Source organism: Corapipo altera, unplaced genomic scaffold, assembly GCF_003945725.1.
Source record: "Corapipo altera isolate COAL_440 unplaced genomic scaffold, ASM394572v1 23, whole genome shotgun sequence".
Classification (NCBI taxonomy): Eukaryota; Metazoa; Chordata; class Aves; order Passeriformes; family Pipridae; genus Corapipo; species Corapipo altera.
This window is the reverse complement of record NW_020884878.1, coordinates 15,454,334-15,466,718: the sequence shown is the minus strand read 5'-3', so window position 1 is coordinate 15,466,718 and position 12,385 is coordinate 15,454,334. Positions and strand designations below refer to the sequence as shown.

General features: G+C 36.7%; 1 long non-coding RNA gene across 1 annotated transcript; it reads right to left on the bottom strand.

Moving 5' to 3' along the window:
- Positions 1 to 1,880: 1,880 nt before the first annotated feature.
- LOC113944754 lies at positions 1,881 to 8,813 on the bottom strand. Its single transcript, XR_003526776.1, has 3 exons — positions 8,692 to 8,813; positions 3,654 to 3,764; positions 1,881 to 2,075 (listed from the first exon to the last, which is right to left on the bottom strand). It is a non-coding gene; the product is annotated as an uncharacterized LOC113944754 (long non-coding RNA).
- Between the last annotated feature and the right edge of the window lie 3,572 nt (positions 8,814 to 12,385).

The window sequence follows — 12,385 nt, the reverse complement described above, 5'->3', positions numbered from 1 at the left end:
TTACTTCTAAGCTTTCATAGTGATAACATGCAGCAACCTGGCTGCAATCCTGGGAGACACATCACATACCTGTACTCTGATCTTGTAAAAGAGTAGTTTCAGTTTTAAAGCCTTTGAAGTCAATGAGGGGAGCCCATAAGCCCATCCTTTGTTTAGGATCAGAGTAGACTTAGTACAGAAAGTAGCAGGACAGGTTGTTTTTATATGCTCAGTATCTCTTGTTCATACCTAGGCCTTAGCAGGCAGCTGTATTTAGGAAGCTCAGCATTCATTCCTCCTCATTAGTACTCTTTACCAAAAGTGCCAACAAGGCAGCCAATTAGTGCTGGCTGTACCTGTGGTATCTCTTTTTATGGACTCATCTGTTCATCTGTTCAGCTCTCAGGAAGGCCGAGACCTACCTGCTTGTTTCACACAAGGCATTGGGCTACTAGGCAGATGATGATGGTAATGATGATCAGCCTTCATTGTCCTGTTTTGTATTTACAGTGAGAATGAAATGCATAATAGTCATTACCATCTGTACACAGCCTTCAGAATTTATTGCTGGTGCAAAAGTGGCCCCTCAGGGCTATGAACACTTTTATTTGTTAACGCTAAAATAAAGACAGCATGAACAAGGACTAAATTACCCCCATCCGTGTTATCAGAAAACCGAAATCCTGCCTTGAAGGGTTGAAAGTGAGAATGCTTTGATTTGAGGTCTTGCATTTTCTCATGCATTTACTTCTGAGATTGTTGGAAAGGGAACTAATTAGCAGTCACAGCCATGGTTTTCTGTGCTGGTGGACACCTGTCCAAAGAAAATGAACAAGAAGCTGCTTTTGTATGGGCTAATGAAATGACCAATAATTTTCATATATTTCAATTACTTTTTACAAGTGGTCTAAAACAGATTAATTTGTGAAAACTAAATGCGAGAGGCAATAATTTCTACTGTATTTCTCTGAATATTGTCTTGCCCTTATATTTCAGGTTTCACTGTTAGATGAAATTTATGCCTCCCCAGAGAGCTGACTGCACTTTTACTACCATACTTTTGCGGTAAAAGCAGTGTCCTAATTTTCTGTTCCTGTGACTCTTCTTGTATACACAAACTTTTTGAGACATTTGATTTTAGTTGCTAATGATTTCTGCCTTTGAATTGCTGAAGATGACAAAATATCTTGAAAACTTAAGTATGAGAGAGAATAGATCTATTTTCTGAGCTTTTTATACCTCAATATTTCCAAATTGTAGGGGAAAAGGCATTAACCATGTTTGAACTGCAATTCTTGCAAATAAACCTGAAGTAAACCATATGAACTGAATCAGATTTGAATAAGGGTTCATCGAAATTTCTTTCATTTATAGATCATATTGTATCTGATACAACTTAGAAATTATTCTTGGCATTCTTAAATATAATTACCAACAATTAAAATGTGCAACAATATAGAATGCTCTTGGATGGAAGATGAGAAAAAATTATCAATATTCAACAGCAATGCAAAACAAAGTTTTACATAAGGAATAAAGAATTTGAGAATAGTAAGAAAAGCAAATAAAGTAGTCTAGGGGGTTTTATTTGCTCTACTTAATTAGAATGCTTAAAATATGATTTTTCTTTGCACAAATTAGGGTGTGATCCAGAGTACCTCATCTTTCAAGTGTTTTAAGATCCCAATTTTACAACACTTGAAAAGGAAAGCTTCCAAAAATTCAGTGCTATGCAAGGCGATATAAAGGACACTACAGCTCTCTGTTTACATTGCAAATATAACATTGTCAAAGTTCTAGAAAAAACACCCACACAATGTAAACAGATGATCAGAAGAGGTGATCACCCCACTGTATTCAGCATTGGTGCAGCCTCACCTCAAGTATTGTGTGCACTTCTGGGCCCCACAGTTTAAGAAGAATGTGAAGGTCCTTGAATGTGTCCAGAGGAGGGCAACAAAGCTGGTAACAAGGTTGGAAGGAATGTCCCACGAGGAGCAGCTGTGTTCACCAGGCTTGTCTAGTTTGGAAAAAGGTAGGCTGAGGGATGATCTCACTGCTCTCTGAGAGGGAGATGCTGAGTTCTCTCTGGTATCCTGCAACATGGTATTTTTGGCTTCATCCATCAGATTTACTTTGTGCCAAAACCAGATTCGTAGTGGAAATAGGAGACATCTCAGTGAAATGGTCCCTTCTGCCTCCTGGGTGAAAATCTCTGTACCAGGTTGCTGGAAGCACGGTATGTTTGCAGCAAAACAGTCTGTGGTACACAGATCTTGCCTCAGACTGCCTGCTGTGGGGCTGTACTCTGACATGCCAAACTTCACAACAAATGAAGCAGACAGGTTTTCGGTATAGGTGGGATTATTTCTGCCCAAAGGGTGGTTTCTGGTTACTTGTGTTTTCCTCCCATTGTTGTTGTTGTTGCATTGTTTGGTTTTGTTGTTGTTTTATTGCTGCTGGGTTTGAGTTTTGGGGTCTTTTTTGCTTGACTGTGCAGACAAATTTTGATCTGGAGGGAAACATCAATGTTTCTAAGCTGAAACCCTCCAGAGGGTTGCAATTCAGCTCTGTTACCTAGTTGTAGAATTGTAACTCCATCACCAAGTGACCTAACGAATACAGCTGGGAGAAACTGTTGTTTAGCATTTGCGTTGCTGACTAGCAGGAAATTATCTCCGATATGTCTGGATCAAGGCTTGCATTGCAGAGATTTCCTGTGAGAAAGTAGTGTCAAAGAGTATGACTGAGCTTTCCTCTGTCTGTAACACAAAAGATTATCTATTAACAGTGGCCTCACATGCCCCACCATCAATTGCAATCAACCGAGGCAGGCTGTTACAGCCCACTCTTTCCTTTGCTCTTCTCTTATATAGGTATAATTTTTTCATGAGATACTAAGCTAAATAAGGCATAAGAATTTTCCTGACATAGAATGTAAAAGGAGAGAAAAGCTGAAAGCAGAAGAGAAGAAAAAACCCTCGAGCAAAAGCTCACTTATTAGAGTACTTATTTTTGTCATTAAATCTTGGCAGCTACTTTAAGAATTAAAATATTACTAGTTTTCAAATTTTACAACTGACTAGCCTGTGAATTTAAAAGCACTTGGGGAAGGGTGAATAGTTCATTAGCTTGTTCCCTCAATGACACTTTCAAATACTTTCCTTACGGTGACCTCTATTTTAAATTTATGGGAATCACTTAAGTGTCAAACAAGCTAAGTGGTGCATTTCATTAATGAAAAATTAATGGAGAGGACCTTGGGCTAGTTTTCAGTACTTGTTTACAATACATATAATTCATTAGAAGAACATCAGTCAAGCAAGGACCCTGCATGGCTGCAGTGGTGTTGTAAATGGGACTTTATTCTCTTTTTTCCAGTTAATGAAAGTATGAGGCAGAAAAAAATACACATAAAAGAGATTTAATGAGTCTTTGGAAAAGTGTTAAAATAGGGTACACAAGTCATAAATTTCAATTACTAACTCTACTCCAACCATACTTATTAGTGTAGGAACAAGATATCAGTCTGTAATAGGATAAAAGTCTTTGTGACAGGTAAGGACCAACTAATTTGCAGAAATTTGGGACTATGATCCCCTGTTTAGAACGAGGGACTAGGGAGAAAGTCTTAATGCTCCCAAGTTGTCTCTGCAGGTGAGGTGACACCTGACCTTAAAGCAAGTTCCTTCTTCCCAGAAATACTGCTGCTTCTCAAAAACTAACTTTCTTCAGAAAGGGGCAGCCTTCAGAGAGAATCTTGCTCTGCCTTTCTATATAATGAACTGAAAAATCAAAGTCACACTTTCATACACTGTGAAAAGCATGGTTTATTATCTCAAATGAAAAACTGTGTAAAATTGTGCGGTTCAAATGTATTTTCCAGCTTAAATCAGGCTATAGCTACCCATAGGCTTTGGATCAGAAATAAAACAAGACAAGTCTTCCCTTTAAAACTTTTTTTCATCATATAATAGGTGAGGAGTGTTTTAAAGACATTTCCTTCCAAGAACACTACTGCCGAAAGACCATCCTGGTTTAAACACAGATACTAATAATACAGCAAACTTTAGTTCTATTTATATCATAAAATTCTCCACAGTGTATTATAAATGTGTTTATCAGACAAGTGGTTAACACAGCACTAGGCAGTGAATCCCAAATTATCAGTAGTATGGTACAGAACATAACTGGTCTACTCTGGCCTCAAATCGGGAGGCCTGGAGACACGCCATCTATAACGCAGCTGTCTCCTTCGAGAACACACGCAGGATCACTCTCGAGGAAAAAAGGCAACGCAGAAAGAACCGTGCCTTGCAGAATACACCATCTAAGGAGTCTTTCTGCTGTGCCTTTTGCAATCGGATATGTCTGTCACGTATTGGCCTCATAAGCCACCAGCGTGCCTGTAGCAAATGTGGATAGTGCCTTCCCAAATCTTCGTTCGCGAAACCTAGCCATGATCAGACAAGTGGTTAACACAGCACTAGGCAGTGAATCCCGAATTATCAGTAGTACGGTACAGAACAATTGAAGCATATGGATTCATAAGCATGGAGTATCTTTGGGCACAGAAGAATTTCTAAGAGATCCAAGTGGCCCTCTTTCTTTGGCTCCTCACTTTAAAGCAGCACAAGAAAGTATACAGCTTGGGACAAGCTATATGATAACGACAACATTACTTTGTAATAATGTCCTGGTATTCAAATCCACATATCACTGTGCTGGACACAGAACTTCAGATTTTGAGTGTAGAAAGCTCCTGCAGATTTGATACAACATACAAGACCAAAAATGTAAGAAACCATGCCTCAACTTCCCTGCCTATAAAATGAGAATAATGATATATGTGAAAATGTTGTACCATCTTATTGCTTGTTCATGGCACTTTATACATCCAGTCATTGAATTGTCATTCCATTTCTCATTGAATAGTTATAAAAATCTTTTTAGGAGAATGCTCTCAAATGCTCTGAGCACATGACTGCCTTTAAAGTGATCCTTCAAGCCTGCTGGGGCTCACTCAATGCCAGTTTTCCAAGTAGAGTATTCAGATCAGTGTGCATGAAGGAGTAAATGAGGAACAACAGTTATAGTTTTTCTGACTTTCTATTGGCAGTGGATTAATAATGTAAAGTACTCTGCATGACAAGCTATTTGTTTTTGCTGAGATTAAATGGAATCAGTTGTAAAACTATGTGGGTTTATTACTATAATATTTTTCATACAGTGATAACAAATATGAGCACCATAATATCATCCAGATCAGTCCTTAATGGACACAATTACTGTTTAATGTTCTTAAATACGTTTGGGAATATGAGCTCTGAGTGTTAGTTTGTTTAATAATACTAATAAAAGCACAAGAAAATATACAGATGCTGATTATATTCATTATAAAGGGAGGAAAACAGACTGCAATTATGTAGCATATTGAGGAATAACTAAGATAATATTTGCAAGGTTTTTCCCAAAACAAACCAGTTGATTTCAGAAATTTTGAAAGAAGCTTTTTTTTGTCTCTTTTACTAGGCTTCAAAAGTTTGTTCAGAATGAACCAATATTTTGAAATGGACCAGCATAAGGCGTACATGTTGCAAGACTGCAGTTCCCCTCTATTGTAAACAAATTTATTTAGCTGTGGTTGTACCTGTGAAAGATTAGAGCATGTCCTGTTCAGAAAATTGGAATCAAAATGGTAAAAAAATTCCAGTAGTTATAATACCTTCATCCTTCTAGAAAAAGTCTGTTATTCCCTTGCTGCCTGTAGTCTTGACTTAGAACACATGGGACTCTTCAGTTGGCAATAAAGATGGTGGTAAAATAGCTTTTTCTTTTTTTTTCCTAAATTCTTCAACAGGAAAATTTAATGTGATGAACTTTTTTTTTCTTTTCATGGTAAATGTTTTCTGCATTCTAGGGGAAATAAAAAAATATATACTCTCAGATGATATTTTCTATGGCTATTTTTCTTATTGAAATGTTGAGATTATGGTACATCGTGAAAAATCTCCAGCCTTAGGAACCTGAGTTATGAAGACCAGTAAGATTTCATGAGGTATTACAGCAGCATTTTCAGTGTATTCTGGGTATTTTAGCTGTGGGGATTTGGATATTTTTGTAACTGTATGTATGCTTAGGGTTGGTTTTTGGTCTCGGAGGTTTTTTTTGTTTGTTTTGTTTTTACTATTGTTTTTATTTTAGTTCAGCCACAAAATAAACATAGTCAGAAAGCTTGAAATCTTTTATTTACAGGTCACATGTATGAGGACAGCTGACCTTCTTGGTTTCTGTTCAGTACTTTCTGCTGCTACCAGGTTAATGGATTAAAACCCAAGATTCCCCCTTTCTGTTAGTGCACAAGTGCTTGCAGAGTCCCTGCAGAATGGCTTATTAGTACTGCTCACAACTCATTTTGAATGCTTGAAGATAAAACAAGAATGAGATCTAAACTGGTGACTTCTGATCCCAAGTCAGAAATGTGTCCTTCTGACATCCAAGCCTACAGTATTAGAGTCCATAGCCTACATATGTAAATAATCACTCCAAAAGACCTTCTGTTGCCAGTGTCCTGAATGTCAGAACTGTATTCTCATCAAAGGATTTTGGTATAGAAGTGTGATGATAGTATCAATTCTTATCTAGTTGTTTCCTATATGGCATATCTTTCTTCAGTGCTTTCATTTTATTCATGAAGCTGAGACTTGAAAAACTGCTTCATTCAATAATAAAACTCATAGTTATTTATCTAAATTTCTAGATCTCTCTAAACTCCTATGTTACCCTAAACTTATCAGTGTTATTTCTTCCCATAGCCTCTTTTGTTTTTCATATTTGGGTGAGTGCAAAGCTGGGATGATAAACAGTTCAAATGCTTCTCTAATTCTCTTTAAGTTTGAAATTTTGTAATCAGAGACTAATAGACTGTATCTCCAAGCTTGCCAGTGGAAACTGCTTCTTCAAAATGTCTCACTATTGTAAGTGAAAAAACTCTAAAGAAATATTCTCTTTGTAAGTAGGTTATTCCTTTCAGTCAAAGATTTTCCATAAATGAGAAAATTTTTGAGTTTGACACATTAATTCATTTCTTGAATTATATTCATCAAAGACAGATAGACGCCTCATATCAAAGTCATATTAATCTGTTAAATCAAATTAACCTCTAAAATTTGCATCCTTTGACTGTGATAATTAAAGAATGTTTCCCAGACACTGAGAGTTCCCAGTTCAGCACCTAAATAAGAAGTTGTTGTGTGAATGCAGTGTCAGAGTTCAAAAGACCATTATAAAATGAAATGATGAAATATTTTGCTGTCTCTCAGAATCAGGATCTGAGATCCTTACGTAGTAAGATAAACTTCTGGTAAACTCCTCAGAATTTTTCACTCAGTAAGGGCTTAACTGCACGGCATAAAAAATCTGGAAGAGATTTCCAGAATGAATAAAATTTCTTGGAAATGTGGGAGCCAGTCAACTCTTATCTGCCTACTGGATTTCTGGAAAATGTTTTGTGCATTTTTTTTCTCTAGAATTTTCATTAACTTTAGGAAATATAGAAGAAAAAAGTTGAGAGTACACCACAGAGAACTGTAGGTGGTCTGTGGACATATTTCTTGTTTATTACTACATTTTGGACTGGTTTGTGGAATAATATTATTCTTAAGTGAAAAGTATTTATCAAATAAATCAACAACTATAAACACTGATATGCTACACAGAATTGATTCTACTGTAGCTTTCCTCATTAATCAGGAACCATATGCTATTTGGAGCTCTATGCTGGATGAAAAACCTCTGATGTCTGTTTATATGCTAGACATGCACAAGTGAGATTATGAGACTGAAAGGTACATTGTGGGTGGAGGGTGCCTAGTGCTGTCCATTGCCACTTCAAGTGTTTATTGACTGCTTCTTAGAAGTAGTTTTTGGGGCTTTTTTAATGGTACTTCTGTCTTTAATATTGTTCCAGAACCTCACTGTTTTCTCAAATAATTAGTATTTGCATTCCAGCCAACACTTTTATTCCAAAAAGAGAGAGTTGATGGGACAAGGACAATTTGGAAAAAGCATAAAGGTCAAGTTTGTGGTTTTGCACAATTGTCCCACTTGATTCTAGTAATTAGGATGACAAACTTTCATCATAAAATGTATTTAAGCAAGGAAGTGATACTATAGCTATTTTTGTTTAGTGTGTTTCACATATAGACTTCAATATAAAAATCTTTAAAATCACAAAAGGAAATTTTTTAACTCTTAGATAGGAAAGCAGTAATTGTTCCTTTTTTTTTTTGCTTCCTCTGATCTCCTGAGATTTAAAACAGGTCTCACCCTAATTTAAACAGTTTTGATCAGTTAAGTGTGAGAGAATTAACTTTCACTTGTAGAAGGTTTCTCCTTTTGATCTCTCTTTTCTCCTTGTGATGTATCAGGGAATATATAAAATAGCTAAAATTTGATGTGATATTTTTCTTTTGAAATTATAAGTTATGGTAAGTTATGGTAGTTCTGTCTAGTGGAGATAAATTCCAGACCTTTTTAACTGTATATAAGCTGCAAAACATTTTGTGTACCTCATTGTCCCCTTGTAGCATGTTTTATCACTCTATTTATACAAATAAATGTTAAAAATGAAAGCAAAGAAATAATAAAAAACTTCATACTCTTTCTAATTGATTATTTCTTCTATTCTCTTTCTTACACAGTGTGGTTCACCTGAGTGGTAATGTAAATACCCTAAAGCCAGCAGATACTAAAGCAATCTCATGATCTCTAGAGTACTGCATCCAGCTCTGGGGTCCCCAGTACAGGAAAGACCTTGACCTGCCGGAACGAGTCTGGAGGAGGCCACAAAGATGATCAGAGGGATGGAGCACCCCTCCTATCACAAAGGGCTGAGAAAATTGTTTAGCCTAAGAACTGGGGAGACCTAATTGAGGCCTTCCAGTACCTGAGGGGGGCCTACAAGAATGATGGAGAAGTACTTTTTACAAGGGTATGTAGTGACTGCTTTAAACTGAATGGCTACAAACTGGAAGGTAGTAGGTTTAGATTAGATATTAGGAAAGAATTCTTTACTTTGAGAGTGGTGAGGCACTGGAAGAGGTTGCCAAGAGAAGTTGTGGATGCCTCATTCTTGGAAATGTCCAAGTCCAAGTTGGCTGGGGCTTTGAGCAAGCGGATGCAGTGGAATGTGTTTTTGTCCACGACAGGGGGGTTGGAACTGTAGGATCTTTATGGTTCCTTCCAACCCAAGCCATTCTACAATTCTACAGTTCTATGATTCTATGACTTCCATCAATAGTGCTGCCTTGGCAGCTCTACCTCTTGTCAGTGAATGACAAGTTTCTGTGAATTAATCAAAAGGACACTATTGTTTGAATATGTTGAATGCTCTGACTCCATTCCCTCCCTTAAGGAATGTATTTCAATATCCCTTTGTCCAGCTTTGGACTATTGTCTGCTTGATATGGTCTATTACATGTCTATGGTTTATATATGAACCTGAATGATTATTGAGGAAAGTTTATGCTGTTGGACAAGATTCTTGCACAACTGAATCACCTTTTATTGCTCTGCAGGATTTCCACGATGTTTCTCCATTAGTTCCAGATGGTCAATAAGAACAGTTTTTATGCTAGTTGCAGAAGCATCCAAACTTGGCAGTAAGATACAGACTAGAGCAGTTCAGCCACTTTTGCTAATTCTCCAATAAAAACATTTGAGATGCTATAGGCTGTGAGAATATATTTAACATTTACATTTATTCTTAGGGGAAGTACTGCGCTGATAACCTGCCTTTGTGCCCTATGGATAAGTTGCTCCTGGAAGGAAGAGTTGTGAAAGAGGAGGTTCCTATTGACCAGAGATGATATGTATGTTTTGTTTGATATGTCACGGATCAATGACACTTTCGTATGGAAACTTTCATATTTATCGGTTTTGCTCATGTTCTTGCCTCCAGTAATGCTCACTGTAATGCATGTTCATCAGGAATTCTGTTCATGGAGGTCTCCAAACGGTCTTCAGGTAGAAGAGACTTTCAGAATTAGTGAACCCAAAGAAAAAGTAAAATAGGAGCATTTTCATGCCTGAACTAAATGTATCCTATAATTAGCCTACAGAAAGCACACATTTTTTTTTCTACAACACATTGTGTTCTATTTCCATTTCCCAAGGGCTAGAAAAACCCAAGATAACTGTTCAGTCTGACCTGTGACATAGTAAAAAAGAACTCAACTCTGCTTTCTTTTGTTTCTCTGATGTATTTTGTAGATGAATTTTTATAAGTTCTTTGCAGTCAAGGGAATTTGTCTGTGTTTCTGAGAGTGCTTTTCCTCCAGACAGGAAATCTCAATTTTTTTCCCAGTTGAACAGTGTTATCAATGTTACTTAGTACAGGACAGCATAAGATTGTACAGCTACAGAAGGAAGAAATTTCTCTGTTTAAAATTAGGAGGGTTTGAAAATGACATCAAATCAACAAGACATGAGGAATATGGAGGAGGTGTGATCAGCTCTAGTCTCTCTTTCCACTTGGAACAATGAGAATTTTGAGGTGACCCCTGTTTGAACTAACCTAAATTATGGAGCGCATACTCCAGTACGTAATATAAGGAAGACAATTTTCTATTACTGGCAGGAAGCATGGAAAAAAATCACCTGAAAATGAGCAACTTGGGAACAGACTTTCAGTGAATGTGATTTCATGCAAAAGAATAATAAACACTTGAAAAAAATGTTGAGAAGGGAGGTGAGTGGAGCTAAAATCAGTAATATGTTAAAAATAGAAATAGGTGAGATTCTTAGCAGACATGCAGCAGAAAAAGAAAAAAATGTAGCAAATAGGAATGTGAAAGTGAGGGTCACAGAAAGAAAAAATGGAAAGGCCTACATTCCTGGATTGCCACTGACTCTTTTTCCTATCATATAATGATTGTATTATATTTCCATTATGACAGAATTTTTCATTGAAAGAAGTTGCACTATCGTCAACTAGGTAATCTTTCCAATAGAAGATTAGAAATGGGAAGAATATTAAATAGATTTGTTAGATTATCATTCAGACTCTGAGTGCAGAGAGAAGGCATGGGGGAGATGACAGTAGCCGTCTTAGAGAATGGAACTTGGAGACATAGACTATGAAGTAACTGTATAGTATTTATTGAGTACCTATGTTGTTTCATTGGTATCTTTCCAGTTCTCCTTTCATATTTCCCTTGGTGACAGAGGTCAAATCAGGTGTAGGAGGTGTTTGGTTCTTCTCCTAGTTTAGCTACTGACTCACTATACATGTTTCTCTCACCATTCCAACTCTGTGTCTTACTTTTCTTCTGTGGAAATTGGGGTTGATGGTGCTTAACAACTTCACAGGGTTGTAGTGAACATTAATGTTTGTTTCAAGTGTCAGAGGGACACTGGTAAGTGCCCCTCATTAAGGATAATTGTCTTCTTTAGCTGATGCCACTATTTGTCAGGAAATAGATAAATTTAGACTTTGAAGTCCTACTGGGAAAAGGTAATTGCATAATTTCTACTGGGGTGTAATCTTCCTGGTACCTTTGAAGAATCTGGTCAAGTCCACCAGATTCCAGCTGTATTAAATGATCTTGCTACAAGACCTTACAGTAGTAAAAGTTGTTTGTTTAAACATTTAATTTTCAGTAACTTGCCCTGTCCAACAGCAGATATTTTCAGCTTCCATATCACAACAACCACTTCTAATCCAAGATGAAGAAAGTGATTTTTTGAGAAATACATTTTTCTAATAATTTCTGTGACTATTGTGATTGTTGTGACTTTTTCAGAAATCATCTGTTATGAACATTTTTTATTTGTCCATAGGTACCTGCAGTGATTTCCTCAAGCATCTGATTTAAGCAAAGTAAGCAGGTAGTAATGGATTGAACCTATCACTTTGCTAGTCCTGCTCTTTGAGGTTCAGCTGCTAGCTAGAACTTCCCAAACCAGGATTTTTCCTTCCCCTTATTTTCTCTCACTGGTACAGAATTTCTGCCTATCACTTGTTAACATAAGCATACCCTGACTCAATGTGAAATCCCTCTTGTTTTCAAAAGATAGTAGTTTTATAAGACTGAAAAATGTTAGTTATATAGAAGGAAAGCAAGGCTGAAATATTTATAGTAATTAGTAACGATTAATGTCAAACTTAGTTACCCATATACATCAAATGGTTTTCAGTTTTGCTTATTTTTAGGTCTGCTTTTTTTCCCCAGTCAATACAATAAAATACAATCTAATCAGTGAAATTTCTGCCTTACTAGTTACTAGACTAAAACTAATTAACGAGGTACCCATTTTTCTTCACATCTGTAAAGTAAACTGAAGAGAACTGAAGCAGATTAATATTATAGAAGAATATGCCAGCTAACATGTCCAACAAAGGGCT